Raw genomic sequence first — 20,524 nt, 5'->3', positions numbered from 1 at the left:
GAAGATTTTTTCACATTACAGGGTATTTTCGCCCATGTAGGTTTCGTCTAGAGGAGTTTCACTGTATATAATGATTAAAAGCATACTGTATATCTTTATTAAAAGCATAAGCGTTCTTAATTGCAGGCATAGTCAATTCATGATTGCAAGCATAAGCGTTCTTCTTTGCAAGCATAATCAATTTATCATTGCAGGTATAAGCGTTCTTCTTTGCGAACATAATCAATCAATCAGTCAATATCAATATCCATCCATCCATCCATCTTCTACCGCTTATCCGGGGCCGGGTCGCGGGGGCAACAGCTTTAGCAGGGAAGCCCAGACTTCCCTCTCCCTAGCTACTTCTTCCAGCTCTCCCCGGGGGATCCCGAGACATTCCCAGGCCAGCTGGGTGACATAGTCTCTCCAGCGTGTCCTGGGTCTTCCTCTGGGTCTCCTCCCGGTGGGACATGCCCCGAACACCTCACCAGGGAGGCGCTCAGGAGGCATCCGAATCAGATGCCCAAGCCACCTCATCTGGCTCCTCTCGATGTGGAGGAGAAGCGGCTCGACTCTGAGCCCCTCCCGGATGACTGAGCTTCTCACCTTATCTCTAAGAGAGAGCCCGGACACCCTGCGGAGAAAACTCATTTCGGCCGCTTGTAACCGGGATCTCGTTCTTTCGGTCACGACCCATAGCTCGTGACCATAGATGAGGGTTGGAACGTAGATCGACCGGTAAATTGAGAGCTTCGCCCTTTGGCTCAGCTCCTTCTTCACCACGACAGACCGATACAACGTCCGCATCACAGCAGACGCTGCACCGATCCGCCTGTCGATCTCCCGCTCCCTCCTGCCCCCACTCGTGAACAAGACCCCAAGATACTTGAACTCCTCCACTTGGGACAAGATCACCTCCCCGACCCGGAGGGGGCACTCCACCCTTTTCCGACTGAGGACCATGGTTTCAGATTTGGAGGTGCTGATCTTTATCCCAACCGCTTCACACTCAGCTGCGAAACGCTCCAGTGAGAGTTGGAGAGCCCTGCTTGAAGGAGCCAACAGCACCACATCATCTGCAAAAAGCAGGGATGCAATACTGACGCCACCAAAACGGACCCCCTCAACGCTTCGGCTGCGCCTAGAAATTCTGTCCATAAAAGTTATGAACAGAATCGGCGACAAAGGGCAGCCTTGGCGGAGTCCTACCCCCACTGGAAAAGATTCCGACTTACTGCCGGCAATGCGAACCAAACTCTGACATCGGTGGTATAGCGACCGAACAGCCCGTATCAGGGGGTTCGGTACCCCATACCCACGAAGCACCCCCCACAGAACTCCCCAAGGGACACGGTCAAACGCCTTCTCCAAGTCCACAAAACACATGTAGACTGGTTGGGCGAATTCCCACATACCCTCGAGGACCCTGCTAAGGGTGTAGAGCTGGTCCACTGTTCCACGGCCGGGACGAAAACCACACTGCTCCTCCTCAATCTGAGGCTCGACTTCCTGACGGACCCTCCTCTCCAGCACCCCTGAATAGACCTTACCAGGGAGGCTGAGTTGGAACACACCCTCCGGTCCCCCTTTTTAAAAAGAGGGACTACCACCCCGGTCTGCCAATCCAGAGGCACTCTCCCTGTTGACCACGCGATGTTGCAGAGGCGTGTCAACCAGGACAGCCCCACAACATCCAGAGCCTTGAGGAACTCCGGGCGGATCTCATCTACCCCTGGGGCCTTGCCACCGAGGAGCTTTTTAACCACATCGGTGACTTCAACCACAGAGATAGGAGAGCCCACCTCAGAGTCCCCAGGCTCTGCTTCCTCCAAGGAAGGCGTGTTGGTGGAGTTGAGGAGGTCTTCGAAGTACTCTGCCCACCGGTTCACAACGTCCCGAGTCGAAGTCTGCAGCGCCCCATCCCCACTGTACACAGTGTTAGTGGTGCACTGCTTCCCCCTCCTGAGACGTCGGATGGTGGACCAGAATTTCCTCGAAGCCGTCCGGAAGTCGGCTTCCATGGCCTCACCGAACTCTTCCCACGCTCGGGTTTTTGCCTCGGCGACCACGGAAGCTGCGTTCCGCTTGGCCAGTCGATACCCGTCAGCTGCCTCTGGGGTCCCACAGGCCATAAAGGCTCGATAGGACTCCTTCTTCAGCTTGACGGCATCCCTTACTGCTGGTGTCCACCAGCGAGTACGGGGGTTGCCGCCACGACAGGCACCAACCACCTTACGGCCACAACTCAGATTGGCCGCCTCAACAATAGAGGCACGGAACATGGTCCACTTGGGCTCAATGTCCCCGGCCTCCCCCGGAACATGGGAAAAGCTCTGTCGGAGGTGGGAGTTGAAACTCCTTCTGACAGGGGATTCCGCCAGACGCTCCCAACAAACCCTCACAATACGTTTGGGTCTGCCAGGACGGACCGGCATCTTCCCCCACCATTGGAGCCTACTCACCACCAGGTGTTGATCAGTTGACAGCTCCGCCCCTCTCTTCACCCGAGTGTCCAGAACATGCGGCCGCAAATCCGATGATACAACTACAAAGTCGATCATCGAACTGCGGCCTAGGGTGTCCTGGTGCCAAGTGCACATATGGACACCCTCCAAGGACTCCAAAAAGGGTGGGTATGCTGAGCTGCTGTTTGGTGCATATGCACAAACAACAGTCAGGACCCATCCACCCACCCGAAGGCGGAGGGAGGCAACCCTCTCGTCTACCGGTGTGAACCCCAATGTACAGGCACTGAGCCGGGGGGCAATGAGTATGCCCACACCTGCTCTGCGCCTCTCACCGTAAGCAACTCCAGAGTGGAAGAGAGTCCAGCCCCTCTCGAGAGAACTGGTACCAGAACCCAGGCTGTGTGTGGAGGCAAGTCCGACTATATCCAGTCGGTAATTCTCTGCCTCACACACCAGCTCGGGCTCCTTCCCTGCCAGAGAGGTGACATTCCATGTCCCAAGAGCTAGCTTCTGCAGCCGAGGATCGGACCGCCAGGGTCCCCGCCTTTGGCTGCCGCCCAGCTCACATTGCACCCGACCCCTTTGGCCCCTCTCATGGGTGGTGAGCCCATGGGAAGGGGGACCCACGTTGCCTCTTCGGGCACCCATGGGTGTAGGCCCGGCCACCAGGCGCTTGCCAACGAGCCCCACCTCCAGGCCTGGCTCCAGAGGGGGGCCCCGGTGACCCGCGTCTGGGCAAGGGAAACCTTGGTCCATATATTTTTCTCATCATAAGGGGTCTTTGAGCCGTGCTTTGTCCGGCCCCTCACCTAGAACCTGTTTGCCATGGGTGACCCTGCCAGGGGCATAAAGCCCCAGACAACTTAGCTCCTAGGATCATTGGGACACACAAACCCCTCCACCACGGTAAGGTGACGACTCACGGAGGGGTCAATATCAATATAACATTAATAATAAGCGAATGTATGACAACTAAAAATAATCAATCTATCAATAAGACACCGAAAAAGGATGAGAGAGAGAAAGTGTTGCAGCTCCGAAACAAAATAGAGAGGTGTCGTGTTGGTTCTTTTTAAAACATTCACTTTATTAATTTAACTCAAGCAACTACTCTTATACTTCTCCTCCATCTCCGTGCCTTATGCTCGAGAGGTGTTCAATGACCGCTCCCGAAAACGTAAATCAACGATGACTTCAATGACACTCAAAAAAGCAAACATAATGCGCCAAACAGAAAATCAGGAGAGGAAATCGCAAAAGAAATTCTATGGGGAATTCTATAGGAGGGTTTGTGAACATACAACAAAGGAACAAACTACACAAACAACTCCGAGACAGTCCAGTCACCTACAGGAAAGATGACGGAAGTACAACAGAGCACAAAAGCAACACATTCTATCCATATGTAATCAACTCTTCTCACGCATAGCGAGTCTATCCCTGTAGCGTTCACACGTCCCATTTTATATCGGTGCTGCACTGCAAACTAGCATTTACTCCGGAGTCAATTTTTAAACCACCTCCTGAGCAGAGATAAATTTGCTCCGGTTTAAGCTGTTTTCAGGGGTTACACTGGTATTACTTTGTACGTGTGAATGCTCTACAGGGGGCAGCTCCGGTGCTACACCAGAGTAAAAGTTGCCGTGTGAACACCCCTATAGACACTATCCTTTTCAAGGGTCTGACCAATATCATACTGGAAAAACAAAACCCTACTTCCACTAATTGATCCACTTTCAGCTCCTTCGAGTCGGCCATTACTTTTACCAAACTTAACCTTTGCAGCATATTTCACTTAAGGGACAGAGATGAGTGAAAATTTACCTTAGACACATTGTTTGGTCATTTTGAATACCTTGAATGCCATGAATACCTATGAAGAATAACCTATGCTCCTAGAGTACATCAGAGTCATAGAAATTATGTTCTTCATGATATGATCAACACATTTTTGTTTAGATTATAGATATTGTAATTTTATTTTCAGAGAGGGGGTGGCGGGTTGCCTTATCTTTGTAAGTTGAAACAATTACTGTTCTGTTGAAAGACTTCAAAGGTAACCTAGATATACAGTATTTCTATTTTCTCTGCTTGGACACACTCAGAATATCTCTATGCACTGTCAGTCATCTTTCTTTTCTTTAAAAAAAAATCCTAACTTTTCATATATATTTGTTTTGGCCTGCAATTCCCATTCATTATGTTCAGGACATGGTGTTGAGTAAACAAACTTCGATCTGTCATTCTTTCAGTCACCTGACTCAGCCAGCAATGTTTGAAATCAAAGGACTAGCAATGGGTAATTGCAGGATTTGTCCAGTTCACCCACATATACACCCTAGGGAATAGTAAAGCAGTCACAATATTTTCTACATGACTGGTGCTAGAACCTGAACTCTTTGCAACCAAGATAAAGGAGAGAGCAAAAGACTGGGGTCAGACAAGGATATGGGTGACTGGCTCCTTCATTGCTCTGTTGCCAGTGCACAGCTGCTCCAAGAAGAATGTGTAGCTTTTGAGACCCAGGCGGCAGGTTTACATCTAAACTGTAATCGTCATACAAGGATGACTGTAGAATAGTGGATGAAACAAATCTGCATTTGAACACAGGTGAATTTGTTTGTCTGACTAATAGTTTTATTTAGCTTCTTTGGGGACATATTTTAGTCTAAGGTCCAAGGTTATAGTGTCACTTGTTGTGAATATTATTTAATAGTTAATTTACAACATCAGCAAGGGTGGATAAGAGGAGACAGGAATGCGTTTTGTGACAATATCCAATGCTAAGCCAAAAAACAAACAACAAGCAAATTGGATTGACAAGCAAGCTACAAACACAGCATCTGCATGTGTACTCTTTGAAATATGTTATACAGTAACAGGTTAATCTTTGCTTTTTTAAAAAGTAGATCTTAAATGGGGGAAAGCTAAGTTAGTTTGCTAGCAAAAGCCATCAATAATTTGCAATGCTGGCAACTGTGTCTGTTTGATAATGTGGTAATTGGTGTGGTTTATTATAGTCAAAATAAATTTCATTTATCTTCTTTCCAAGATCTGCTTGGCATCCATCACACTTTTCTTGCATGTGTACTAGAAGGGAGCTGTCATTCCTCCACTTATTAATTGAACTCGGTGGAAATAGAAACACAAACATCAACATTGATCACAACCAAATGACACCTACTGAAACCTGGCTTTTAAACCTTTTCTCATTCCATCCATACTCTTTAGGTTGAATTCATTGAACAGACAGGAAACATTTTCTTGTTCGATACTACAGATGATATAACCCAACTCCATTATCTTATAATCTTTCCCCATCCTGAGTAGTGTTTTGAGTTTTGAAGAAGTGTTTTATTTGTAACAGCGTAATTTGTGTTAATTTTTGGCATAGAGATTGTTAACCTGGTGGCCACCTCAAACTCAAACATAAAAAGCTAAGCTGTGTTGCTGAGTAATAAGGATGGCAGGATTTTTGTAGAGAATGTGTCACGGTATTTATTTTTTTGTTAATATTAATCAATAATCTGATTAATCTTATAGGTAGACAGTACTTATAAATATTGTCTTTGAAATTAAGAGTGCTTTCCATCATTTTGAATCACTGTTTCTTTTGAATTAGTCAGTTTCAAGTATGTGCCTCCTAAAATTGCCATGTTTCAGGGTTCCACAATCTTTATATACATAAATAAAAATTGTTTTAAAAAGGTATGGGTAAGTAGAACATGTTTGGGTACCACTGTTCTAGTCTAATCAGAGAACATGCAATGTAGAGTACACCTGTGTCAGGCATGACATTGTAAGTAACGCAGCAGCGACAGCTTAGTACACAAATTGAAGTTACATCAAAGATGCAGTACTGTAGAATCAGCCTCTGGCACCCAAGCAGATCAGTGGCTCTAAAATAAGTGTGATGAATAATACACTGTCACGACCAACAATCAGGAGTCATACAAAAAAAATATAGAAGATATACACGGTCACTAGTTTGTTGTGAAGGATGTTACAGTGAAAAATAGAAAGGTCCAGTAAAATCAGCAATTAGATACAGTAAAAGGTTGGTGTTCAAACTGTGTTAAAAATGTAAATGTGAGTGCCTCTGTGTGTAAAAATGTAGAAGGAAAACAAGCAGGAACAAACATGAGAAACTAAAAGGCAGCTTTATGCTGAGTGAAAAGGGGGAGGAGGAGGCCCACTAAATCAGTGAGCTACATGTCAACACATTCCCTAGGGCCCTCTGAATCCACTGAGCTGAGAATAACAAATGGCAGTCACTGGCCAGGCAAAAAGCTGTGATTATAATTATCACATCCCACACTGACCTTGCATAAACCTTAATCCTTCTCCAATGAAGCATTTAAATAGGCTGCCAACAGCCAAAGCAATGGAGAGCAAAAGGAGGAGGGAGGGATATGATGAGAAATGGAGAACGGCAGAGAGAAGAGGAAGGAAGTTAGGACAAGGAGGCCCTTGCAGGACAGAAATAAAGAGGGCAATAGAAAAAAGATGAAAATACAGATGTAATGTACTACTTAGAAAGAAACTTATATTTTAAAAACTTTGTAAAAAATGCTCATACAATACATAAGCAAATCTAGTTTTGTGTCATTGTACAGGATGACTTGTGGTTAAAAATGAATGAAGTTGTCATATTTTGAATGCTTATAACATATTGTTATTATGGCAATAAATTCTGAAGGATATGGGTCCAAGAAAAAATAAAAACTTCACACAGAGGAAATCTCCAGGGAAATGCCGATGTATGCATTGCTTCATATCAGTAAAAACAAATGCTCAAAATGTCATATTCAATCACTTTTTGCACATCTATTTTATTCAAACACATGCCCTCACATCAGTGCATGCATCTGGTTCTTCATGTGGTGTGTAACACAAAAATATACGGCAGGGTACTTGGAATTTCCCCTTTAGTGCCTTTAATGAGTATTTTGAAGTAAAATATATGCCGCACACAATCTATGAAACAAATTATTCAAAGTTGTACAGAAAGGGACCAAAATGCATTCATCATATCAGCAAAAAGAAAAGAAAAAAGTTTTCTCATCGATTAGTAGTGTTTATATTTTACTTTTAATTTCGTTATTTAAAACTTTGTGGCATCATATGCATGAGCTTCTTTAATAAATGTGTGTGTGTGTGTGTGTTTATAGTCTTTTCATAAAACATAAAAATGCAGGCAAAAAAATGTATTTAATGTAGCACAGTATCTCAACAATTAAGCTGCCATCATCTGTGTTTATTGCGCAAGAAGCTAACATTTTGCACCCAAACGCAGTTTCCGCAAGATCCTGGGCTGCCTTTTACCTTTTTTTTTTTTTTTTTGGTTTGTCGTGCGCATACCCCCTTTCATATCCATCGCATTACTGAGTGGAAAATAAACCCGCACTGGCTTACCTGAATTCAGGCAAGTGGACCCCTTCACCATCAGTGACTTCTATAGAGTTTTATAAAACCCATCCATCTTCCCAACCAATAGTCCTTGTGTGGTGTGCTGGAACCTATCCGAACTGATATGCCTGTGAATACTGAATCGATCACAAAAATATCTCACAGCTCCTCCTCTGGACCAAGCAGAAGATCCACTCAAATACTGGCAGATGCATAAAACTGTGTATCCGAACTTGTTTAATATTGTCCAAAAGTTATTTTGCAAACAAAGCCTCTTCTGTGCCCTGTGGAAGAATGTTTCCTAAGGCTGGGAAGTCATTTCCAAAAAAAGAAATCGACTCGGCCGTTCTTCTGTGCAAAAATTGCTGTTCCTCAATAAGAACACCTAAGTTACACAAGCATTCAGTACACAAAGTACAATGTCAAGTATAAACACTGAGTACACAAAGCACAATCCCAAAAAAGGAATGAATGACAAACAAAATTTAAAAAGTTTTATTTTTTAAATTGTACATATACTGTGTGTGTGTGTGTATATGTGTGTATATATATATATATAGCGGCTGGATAGCTCAGTTGGTAAGGCATCGGTTTGGCATACGGGAGACGGTGGTTCGAATCCCGCTTGGGGCAAAAAAATAAGCACATAACACCATCCAGTGTGGGTCCATGGGCAAGTTCCTTCACGCTAATGCCTACCTCATACAATGATGAGAGACAATAAAATGAATGGCATGCCGGCTCAGACGTCGCCCGGCCAAACAAGGTCTGCGCCAGGTACTGGGGAACCAGAGCACCTTGATGAAAAATGGGCAACTGGAACAAAGCGGAGATGGGCGAGATGCGATAAAATGGCTCTGCTGGAATGCTACTACTCAAGCAACCCTAGTCAGAGGGGTTACATGCAGAGAATGTGGGCTAAATGGTTACTTCGAAACCCACAGTCACGGTTGACCACGAAACAACTAGTAGCTCAGTGTTCCAACATCCACAAACGGCAACTGCTGTCACAACTTGAGATTGATGAGGTACAACGCAGGTTCCATGGTGAAGGCCCCCAGGCTGCCAGATCAGAGGAGGAGGCCATACCAGAGATTGGGAGGCAAGCCCCAATGAATGAAATGCTGAGCGAGGCAGCAACTGACCTGAAAGCTAAGATCATGGCGAGAATGAAAGCTGGGCAACCTAGAAACCGATTACAACGGCTATGTGAAGTACCACCTGAAAGTCTCATGGAAAGTGTGAATGCAGCACTGAGGGCGATCCCTACCGTAACGATCACGGAAACCAATGAGCTGATATACGCTTCAGCATCTTGAGATGCTTGGCTATAAAAGCAACCATGGAAGCCATGAGATACGTTACCCACCAGGGAAAAGACGGTTGGAGGCTCGGAAAGGTGTGAGTCAATTGACGGAGGCCCAGAGAGGTGTGATGAAAAGGCCGATACCCGAGAGGTAAATCCAGATGACCATACCTGAAGCACTCGAAACTGCCAAACAAAGGCTCCAAGCCTTGTCCAGCCGCCTAAAGCGGTACACGAAAGAGAATGAGGCCAGATGAATAAACAGGCTGTTCGCAACAGTGGCAGGGTCCTAACAACAGAGCTGACCCACCAAGACTGGAAACTGAAAGGTACTGGAAAGGCATATGGGAGAAGGAGGTTGCACATAACAATGGCTGGTGACCCTGAGAGAGGAGCACAGCAACCTCCCTGAACAGAACCCAGTTACCATAACAGTGGCAGACATACAGGAAAGAGTCTCAGATATGAAGAACTGCACAGCACCAGGCCCGGACATGGTCCACACCTACTGGCTAAAGAAACTCACAGCACTCCATGAGCGCCTAGCAGCACAAATGAACCAGCTGCTGAGGGATGGGACTCACCCAGGATGGCTAACCGAAGGGCGAACGATCCTGATCATGAAGGATCCCTCAAAGGGTGCAGTCCCATCCAACTATCGGCCAATAACCTGTCTCTCCACAACATGGAAGCTCATGTCAGGCATCATTGCGGCTAAGATAAGATAAGATAAGATAAGATAAGGCTACGGCCATGGATCAATACATGAGCGAAGCACAGAAGGGCATTGGTAGAGATACCAGAGGAGCCAAACATCAGCTCCTGGTTGACAGAACAGTCGCACAGGACTGCAGGTCCCGATGTACCAACCTGTGCACAGCTTGGATTGATTACAAGAAAGCCTATGACTCGATGCCACATACATGGATCACTGAATGCTTGGAGTTGTATAAGGTGAACAGGACCCTAAGAGCCTTCGTTGCGAACTCGATGAGGATGTGGAAAACCACACTTGAAACCAATGGCAAGCCACTTACCCAAGTGTCCATCAAATGTGGCATATACCAAGGTGATGCACTCTCCCCACTGCTGTTCTGCATAGGACTGAACCCCCTATGCCAAGTAATCACCAAGACAGGCTATGGATACCGCCTCAGAAATGGAGCTACAATCAGTCACCTCCTCTACATGGATGACATACGTAAAGCTGTATGCCCAGAGCGAAAAGGACATAGACTCCCTTATCCACACAACCAGGATCGACAGCAGTGACATCGGGATGTCATTCGGGCTTGAGAAATGTAGTCGGATGGTGACTAAGAGAGGAAAGGTAGTCCGCACTGAAGGTGTCGCACTCCCTGAAGGAACAATAGCAGACATTGAGGACAGCGACAAGTACCTCGGTATACCACAAGCCAATGGCAACCTCGAACTGGCAACAAGGAAAGCGGCTACGGCCAAATACCTCCAGCGAGTGAGGCAAGTCCTAAGAAGCCAGCTCAATGGCGAGAATAAGACCCGGGCAATAAACAGCTATGCCCTATGAGTGGTTGCAACAGATCCCGGGAACAACATCGGACATCTCAGTCCAGAAATGTGCATTGCTGGGAACAGCAAGGATACTGCGCAGAACCCTCAAGCTTCCTGGCCTCTGGTAGAGGACCCGAGCTGAATGAGGGACGGACACTACCCGAGGGGGGGTGAGACGAGGATTTTTTTTTTATATATACTGTATATACAGTATATTGTTGTTTCAAGGACATAATTTGTACGTTTGGGTACACATTATAAATTCATACATAAAACATCACTGCCATTGCCAAGTATTTTGACAAATGTCCACATTCAAAATTGCTATGTTCTCAACTCAACTGCATTTATAGAGCACTTTCAAACAGCCATCGCTGCATACAAAGTGCTGTACATGGAGCAACTAACATATACAACAGTAAAGCAACAAATAGGTAACCAAGACGGTAGAAAGCACCGAACAGCAAAACCAAGAACAAATCTGAGTCATGCTGAGTCAAATGCCAAAGAATACAATTGAGTTTTGAGGCGGGTTTTAAAGATGGGCAGCGAGGAGGCTTGCCGACTGTTCAGTGGGAGGTCATTCCAGAGAGAGGGACCAGCAACAGAAAAGGCTTGATCCCCTCTGAGCCACAGTTTAGTTCTTGGTACTTGGTACTAATAACAGCCACTTCCGGGTTGAGTAAACACTGGCGCGTTTTGGCTGCCGCTGCTCTCCCACAAACTTTTGTGTTTTACGATGTTTTTACGCTCGATTGTTTTACTGTTTTCGCACGGAATCACTATCATCATCTCACAGTCATTCCACTCCAGCCCCCATCCACGCCTGCTTCACACTCTCAACCAACTTCGACTGTTTTCGTCCCGGCGTCTCAGCGTCCTACCTGCTCGGCTCTCGGACCAGGCCCCGTGCCATCTCTGCTCTCTCGTGCCCCGTGATGGGGGTCGGCAGGGCCTGTGTCTGGGTTCTACTGTTGTGGATCATCCTGTCGCTCCTCCATCGACCTGTCGAGGGTCTGCTCCAGTACTCGGTGGCTGGGCCCTCCTCCTGCTCTACACCTGCTCCCGGACATCGTTCGCTTTCCTTCCCGGAAATACATTCACCGTGGGTCTCGTCGGGGCTTCTGCCTCAACCGATCCAACAGCATCACCTACCGTCATCCTCCCGTCTGCCATCCAGAAACGCCGGCCGGTCCATCGACCATCGTGCGTTAGCCGGCTTGGCTAGGTCGGCTAACGGTCCCCACAGCAGCGAGACTGCCGCCGTCAACTTCGGGCTACTTAACATCCGTTCGCTTACTGGGAAGGGTAATCTCATTCAAGATATCCTCACTGACCGTAAGCTTGACATTCTCTGTTTAAATGAAACCTGCCAAACTCCCGGGGACTTCTCGCAGCTGAACGATTCCACTCCCCCGGGATTTGTTTACATTTCCAAGCCCCGCGATTCCGGTCGCGGAGGAGGTCTCGCGATACTATACCGCGAGAAGTGGAAAGTACTTCCGGTTTCTCTCCCTCCACTTTCCTCCTTTGAATTCCTTGCCTGTCAAATATCCGCATCCATTCCCACGATTATTGCCACTGTGTACCGCTCCCCCAAAGCCCACCGTGACTTCTTAAATGAACTGTCTGCTGTCCTCACCCATCTCTCCTCCCTGTCACCAAATATAATAATCCTGGGAGATTTTAATATACATATGGACAACACTGCTCTTCCTCTCACCATTGACTTCACTTCTTCAATTAACAGTTTTGGTTTTGATCAATTTGTAGATTTTCCCACACACATCAAAGGTCACAGCCTGGATCTGATCTGCTGCTCTGGTCTTTCCCCCTCCAACTGTACTGCTGACGAACTTCCAATAACGGACCACTTCCTTATCTCAATCAACATTACGCTCCAGCTCCCAATTGCCAAATCACCCCGGACCATCGTTTACCGTAATATTAAAGAGATTAACATTGACTCTCTCACTGCATGGCTGACCACTCTGACTCCAGACATTGATTCCACTCCTGATGATTTGGTTTTCCGATATAACTCTGGTCTCATCAGCATCCTCAATACGCTCGCCCCTGTCAAGTCCCGCTCTGTCCTTTTTACTCGGTCTGCCCCTTGGTTCACCCCTCATCTCCGTTCCTTGAAATCCCAAACCCGGCAGCTTGAGAGACTTTATAGGAAAACCGGTCTCACTGCTCACAAGGACATCTACGCAGCTCATTTATCCCTCTACAAGGATTCCATCTCTCAAGCAAAATCACATTACTACTCTGGACTCATCTGCTCCAATGCTGGAAATACAAAGACTCTCTTTTCCCTTTGGAACAGAATCACTCAACCCCCTGACTCCCTACCACCTCACTTTTATTCTCTTGACACCTGCAATGCACTTCTCCTCTTTTTCAACGAAAAAATCAACAAAATCCACCAGCATCTGGGCTCCTCTGTACCTTTCCCCTCCTCTGACCTTCTCACCCCTTGCAAACTGTTCTCTTCTTTTGAACTCCCCCATCTCTCATTAATTTCAGACCTCATCATTAAATCCAAGACTTCCTCCTGTCAGCTCGATCCCCTCCCCACAGTTCTGGTCAAATCCTGCCTACCCTCTCTGCTTCCCTTCATCTCAGCTATTATCCATTCCTCTCTGTCGACTGGAATTGTCTTCAAAACTGCAGCTGTCACCCCAATCCTGAAAAAACCCGGTTCAGATCCCAATGATTTCAATAACCTATGCCCCATTTCCCATCTTCCCTTCATTTCTAAAATTCTTGAGAAAACTGTCGCCTCTCAGCTCCACTCCCACCTCACCGACAATAGTCTTTATGAACAATTCCAGTCCGGCTTCCATCCCCGTTGCCTTCTCGGCAGCATGGGTAGACCAGCACTGTTTTTGACTGGGAGGAATGTCTGCGCCATTTGACTGTCGTTGCTGGACAGTCCCGGGGCGCTTGTGTCTTGCGCCTGTAAGGGGCAGCATTTTTCAGCCCCGCTTTGTTCAGCGGAGAGATCGATGCTGTTGAACGGTCTGCGGCTGGATGGATGTAAGTCTTGAGGAGCCAACGATGAGAAGAAAGGAGCGTAAGCGCGGAGCGCCGATGCGGATTTGGAACAGGGAGTCGCGGCTTGGAGTTTGAAGCGGATTACGTGGGACAGGAGAAGTGAACTCATCTCTTTTCGTCAATGGACGCTACAGCTTCGTGTTTGCTTTCAAAACTTAGCTTGTAGCAGACGTGTGCACATTTTCAGCATGACGTCTCTGATCCACTGGTGAAAGGACACTTTGATCCTCTCCTCTTTCATCTATAACTGCTTCAGACAACAAAGTGTATGCAGAAAATTGGTGAAGATTGCACGACTGTCTGTGTCCTATGTGTTGTGTTGTGTTATTTTTGTTATTTTGACTTCAAAATGGCGCCGCGAGAGTGGCTGCCTTTCCAGCAGCTCCTATATTTTGTTGTTCTACTTCTTCCTTTCATAATTTTGCTGCTGTGAATTGGGAATTTCTCCATTGCGAGACTAATAAAGGTTTTCTTATCTTATCCTATCTCACAAATCACAAACGATCTTCTCATGGCAGCAGACTCTGGCCTAATCTCCATCCTCATCCTCCTTGACCTGAGTGCAGCCTTCGACACAATCTCTCACCCCATCCTCCTCAACAGACTTTCTACCATAGGCATCACCAACACCCCTCTACGTTGGTTCCACTCATATCTCACTGGCCGCTCTCAGTTCATTCAACTTAATTCTTTTATTTCACAATCCCTCCCAGTCTCTTCTGGTGTTCCCCAGGGTTCTGTCCTAGGTCCGCTCCTTTTCATTATCTACCTCCTTCCGCTCTGAAACATTTTTCGCAAATTTGGCTTACACTTTCACTGCTTTGCGGATGACACCCAGCTCTACCTGTCCAGCAAACCCGACGCTTCTCTCCCACCCTCATCCCTCTCTCACTGTCTCTCAGAAATCAAATCTTGGTTCACCCATAATTTCCTCAAGCTAAACAGCAATAAAACAGAACTCCTACTCATCGGTACCAAATCTACTCTAAACAAAGCCGACAGTTTTTCCCTCAAAATTGATAATGCCACTATATCTCCTTCCCCCCAGGTGAAGAGTCTGGGTGTCATCCTTGACAGTTCACTATCCTTTCACTCCCACATCAATAACATTACCCGGTCCGCTCATTTCCACCTTCGCAATATAAACCGCCTCCGTCCCTCACTCACTCCTCACACCACTGCTATCCTTGTTCACAGTCTCGTCACTTCCCGTATCGACTACTGTAACTGACTTCTCTTCGGTGTCCATCAAAAATTCCTCCATAAACTTCAACTTGTTCAGAATTCAGCAGCCCGGATCATCACGAGAACCCCCTCCTTCCATCATATCACCCCCATCCTCCGACAGCTCCACTGGCTTCCTGTCAAATTTAGAATCAACTTCAAATTACTTCTCTATACATTCAAAACCATCAATAACCTTGCGCCCCCCTATCTGTCAGATCTTCTTCAAATTTCCATTCCCTCTCGCTCACTTAGGTCCTCATCCTCCCTCCACCTTTTTCTACCCTCTGCCCGTCTCACTACAATGGGGTGCAGAGCCTTCAGTCGCTCTGCCCCCAAACTCTGGAACTCACTTCCTCCCAACATTCGTAATATTGATTCTCTTTCCATATTCAAAACCCAACTCAGAACACACCTATTCAGACTTGCTTACCCACCTTAAATCTTTCTTTCTTTTTTTATTATTTTATCTGTGGTTTTATTATTGCTCTTGGTTGTAAAGTGTTCTTGAGTGTTGTGAAAGGCGCTTGCAAATGTAATGTATTATTATTATTATTATTACTTCTAATAATGTCTGGTCCGCAGTTGAGTTTTATTATACACAAGAAGCATGCCACATTTTTAGTGGTTCTTTTAGCACAATTATCTCGACTGACACTAGAGGTCACCCAAGGGTACCGAATGAAGCTTCGGGTAGTGAACAATTTTATGAAACAGTGGTTCAAAAAAGGTTCAGAGCTTCAGAAAGCCTCGTTTTGCAATCATTACTAGTCTCAAAAGAACAAGATGTCCCAAAACGCGTGTGGTACAAACCAAGAATAAAAATAAGAACCAAAACACTATTTACATGAACAGATACAAAAACGAGGCAAGAAAACTACAGATCAATATAATGGAGCATCTAAAAAATTGCACTTGGAACAATGGCTTGAGCAAGACGAATTATTCAACACCGATTGGTGAGCATGATGGTCCTTAAGTAGTGGCATAATCATGATGTGTGACAGGTGTGCTGCTGAAGGGAAACACCCACCGCTCCAGCTGCTCCATACCCGGGGGTTGCGGGGGAAATTGAGTCCGAATGGACCATGTTCCGCGCCTCTATTGTTGGGGCAGTCAATCTGAGTTGTGGCCGTAAGGTGGTTGGTGCCTGTCGTGGCGGCAACCCCCGCATTCGCTGGTGGACACCAGCAGTAAGGGATGCCGTCAAGCTGAAGAAGGAGTCCTATCAGGCATTTATGGCCTGTGGGACCCCAGGGGCAGCTGATGGGTATCGACTGGCTAGGCGGAACGCAGCCTTGGGGGTCACCGAAGCAAAAACTCGGCCGTGGGAAGGGTTCCATGAGGCCATGGAAGCCGACTTTCAGATGGCTCCGAGGAAATTCTGGTCCACCATCTGGGATCTCAGGAGGGGGAAGCAGTGCACCACTAACACTGTGTACAGTGGGGATGGGGCGCTGCTGACCTCAACTTGGGACATTGTGAGTCAGTGGGCAGATTACTTCGAAGACCTCCTCAACTCCACCAACACGCCTTCCTTGGAGGAAGCAGAGTCTGGGGACACTGAGGTGGGCTCTCCTATCTCTGTGGTTGAAGTCACAGATGTGGTTAAAAAGCTCCTTGGTTGCAAGGCCAACTCCAACTACAAAGGGTCCGTCAGGAAGTCGAGCCTCAGATTGAGAAGGAGCAGTTTGGTTTTCGTCCTGGTCGTGGAACTGTGGACTAGCTCTACACCCTTAGCAGGATCCTCGAGGGTACGTGGGAACTTGCCCAACCAGTCTACATGTGCTTTGTGGATTTGGAGAAGGCGTTTGTCTGTGGGGGTGCGAGAGATCGACAGGTGGATCGGTGCAGCGTCTGCTGTGATGCGGACTTTATATCGGTCTGTTGTGGTAAAGAAAGAGCTGAGCCAAAGGGCGAAGCTCTCAATTTACCGGTCGATCTACGTTCCAACCCTCATCTATGGTCACGAGCTATAGGTCGTGACCGAAAGAATGAGATCCCGGACACAAGCGGCCAAAATGAGTTTTCTCCGCAGGGTGTTTGGGCTCTACCTTAGAGATAAGGTGAGAAGCTCGGTCAGCCGGGAGGGTCTTGCAGCAGAGTCGCTTCTCCTCCACATCGAGAGGAGCCAGATGAGGTGGCTCGGGCATCTGATTAGGATGCCTCCTAGCGCCTCCCTGGTGAGGTGTTCGGGCATGTGCCACTGGCAGGAGACCTCGGGGTCGACCCAGGACACGCTGGAGAGACTCGGGATCCGCCAGGAAGTGTGAGAAAAAGTTGCTGGGGAGAGGGAAGTCCGCGTTTCCCTACTAAAGCTGCTGCCTTCCGACCCCGGATAAGCGGTGGTAAATGGATATATATATATGTGTATATATATATATATATATATATATATATATATATATATATTAATGTAATTAGAGCTGTCAGTTTAGCGCGTTTTTATTGGCATTAATTTATATGAATTTTAACACACCTGCCCACCCTCATCAGGAAGTCCCTCATTCACACCCCAGACCTCATTCCTTGCCCTTGTGATCCACAAATAGGATGCGAGACGGCTCTCTCAGCAGCAGAAGATCAAGAAGACTTCAGGGCCAAATGGAATGTTATGCTCCTGCCTGAAAGTCTGCGCTGACCAGCTGGCTCTGGTCTTCACAGAGATCTTCAACCGATCCCTGGAGCTGTGTGACATCTCATCCTGCTTTCAACATCCCAGTCCTTAAGAAACTGCAACATTGGAACTAAAAGACAATATGCAAGTCAATCTGACATCCGTGGTCATTAAATTCTATGAATGCATTGTGCTGGAGCTGCTGGACCACCTAAAGAACATCGCCCGATACCAAATGCCAACTCTCAGTTCCACACATCCGCACTCCGCACCGACGCTCCTCTTTCATTATCCTCAGGTCCACCAACCATCCATCCAGCCGCAACAATGCAGACTGTCCAACAGCACCAACAGGACACATATAGACAAACAACCATAATCACACATATGGACAATTTAGAGAGTTCAATCAACCTACCATGCATGTTTTTCTAATGTGAGAGGGAACCGGAATACCTGGATAAAACCAATGCAGGCATGGCGAGAACTTGCAAACTCGATACAAGAATTTGCATGACCTCTGCACTGTGAAGCAGACGTGCTAACCAGTTGACCTCCGTGTCGCCCAAGAGACACATTTTTAAAAACAAAAACAAGTCGGCCACTTATGAACAGTGAGGTACAGAGTGACTCTTCGTTTATATAGAAACAATTTTTTTTGATGGCACGATGGAAGACTGGTGAGCACGTCTGCCTCACAGTGCAGACGTGTAGACTTCAATTCTGGCTCCAGCTTTCTTGTGTGGCATTTGCATGTTTTCCCTGTGCCTGCGTGGGTTTGCTCCAGTTACTCCGGTTTCCTCCGACATTCCTAAAACATGCATGGCAGGTTAATGGAACACTCTAAATTATTCCTAGGTGTCAGTGTGAGTGCGAATTGCCATTCACCTTTGTGTGCCCTGTGATTGGCTGGCAAACAGTTCATGTTGTACCCCGCCTCCTGTCCAGAGACAGTTGGGATAGGCTATAGCACACCCATCACCTTTGTGAGGATAAGCAGATAAGAAAATGGATGGATGGATCGAACAATTTTTTTTTTTTTGGAAAAACCTTATCCTCAAGCATTACTGTGAAAATTTCCAGTAAACTCACTTCCAGTGAAGTATTGGGAAAAAACTGTTGTCAATTTTAATTAAGCATAAAAGCAGCTTCTGTAGACATTGTTAAATTACCGTATTTTTACGACCATTCGACGCACCGTATGGTTGGGCGCAGTCTCATTAATGGGTGCTATTTCTGTATTTTACACATAGACAAAACGCACTGTATTATTGGGCGCAATTTTAAAGTGGTAAAACATACGCCAGCTTAAACATACGGCATGCATGCGCGCACGCTAAAAACACGTTAGCTTGTAGCTTACGGTAGCATGACAAGACATACACATACAAGCTAAAAACACGTTTTTTAAAAAGGCAACGGAAAACTGAGTTCCGTTGTATTTTATTTAGCCATCGTACAATGTACTCACGTTTTTCGATCAATCTTCACCCAGAAATCCATCAAAGTCCTCATCCTCTGTATCAGAATTGAACAATTGTGCAAGTACCGGTAATCCATCAAAAACGCCGCGTTCCCTCTCGTTGTCAGTCACTCTCATTGCCATGTGGCTCCACAGAAATGATGCCGGCTTTGCCAAAAACTCGAACAACAGTGCAAGCAGACACGTTCGTCCAAGCAGCCACAATCCATTCGCAAATTGTGGCGTAACTCGCCCGGCGCTGCCTCTCACTCTTTGTAAAGTTGTGTTTGCCATCGATCATTCATTGTTCCCATGCCGTTCGCAACTTTACTTTGAACGCCCGGTTGATGCCGATGTCCAGCGGTTGGAGTTCTTTAGTCAAGCCTCCGGGAATAACGGCAAGCTCAGAGTTCATTTGCTTGACTTGGTTTTTCACCGCTGCTGTGAGATGGGCACGCATGCCAAAAGCATAACCGATGGCTTGAAGTTTGAACTGAGCTTCGTAGGCGTGTCTCTTTGTAGAATTTATTTTCGGGGGTTCTTAGAAACCAAAACCGAAGTTGTTTTGCAACAATGCACATAGCCACACTCTATACAGGTGTTGGTACCTGCTTGGGGCGTACCTTTAGCGTCCACTTACACGCCCACCCTTCACTCATTGGTGGACTTCTTCCCCGCATGCCTGTCCTCACTCACATCTGCCTTTTCTCTCTCTCGCTCTCCATATGTGTATATATATACACGCCCACCCTTCACTGATTGGCCGACTTCTTTGCCGCATGCCTGTCCACAGTCACTTCCACCTTTTCTCTATATAAACAGCGTGTCGGCTGTCAGTCAGGTTTTGGAACTCAGCGCATAGACAAGACGCTCTGCATCATAAGGCGTCCTGTCCATTTTGGAGAAAGTTTTAGACTTTTAATGGTGCCTTATAGTCGTGAAAATACGGTAAATCAATTTAAACATATAACAATTAACATTTAACAAATTTTAACATTTGGTGGCATTACCCTTACTTGCAATAACAGCATCAAGTCTGCAACCCTCTGACTTAACCAGACTGTTGCATTTCTCATTTGAAATGCTTTTCCAGGCATTCAATGGAACCTGTTTAAGTTCTTGTTTGTTTCTGGGTGTTTTTCCCGTAACTGAAATGCATGATCTGTTGAGTTAAGGCCCAGTGATTGATGTGATCAGTCTATAACCTTCCATTTTTCCCCACTGATGAAGTCATTTTTTGTGTAGGGTAGTGTGTTTTGGGTCTTTGCCCTGTTGCATGATAAAACCTCTCTTGATTAGTGTGGATGCATTTTTGTGTGTGTAAATTGCTAGGCAAAATGCTTTCTTCGACTTGGGAATCCATTCTGCCTCAACCATCATGAATGGCATTGTCAATAAAGACGAGTGACCCCATTAGCAAAGCGACATGCAAGTTGAAGCCATGGTATTAAATCCACCATGCTTCACAA

Source organism: Hippocampus guttulatus, chromosome 2, assembly GCF_054856545.1.
Source record: "Hippocampus guttulatus isolate MCC_2025c chromosome 2, RoL_Hgut_1.0, whole genome shotgun sequence".
Classification (NCBI taxonomy): domain Eukaryota; kingdom Metazoa; phylum Chordata; class Actinopteri; order Syngnathiformes; family Syngnathidae; genus Hippocampus; species Hippocampus guttulatus.
The sequence above is the reverse complement of the archived record's forward strand: the minus strand, read 5'-3'. Positions refer to the sequence as shown.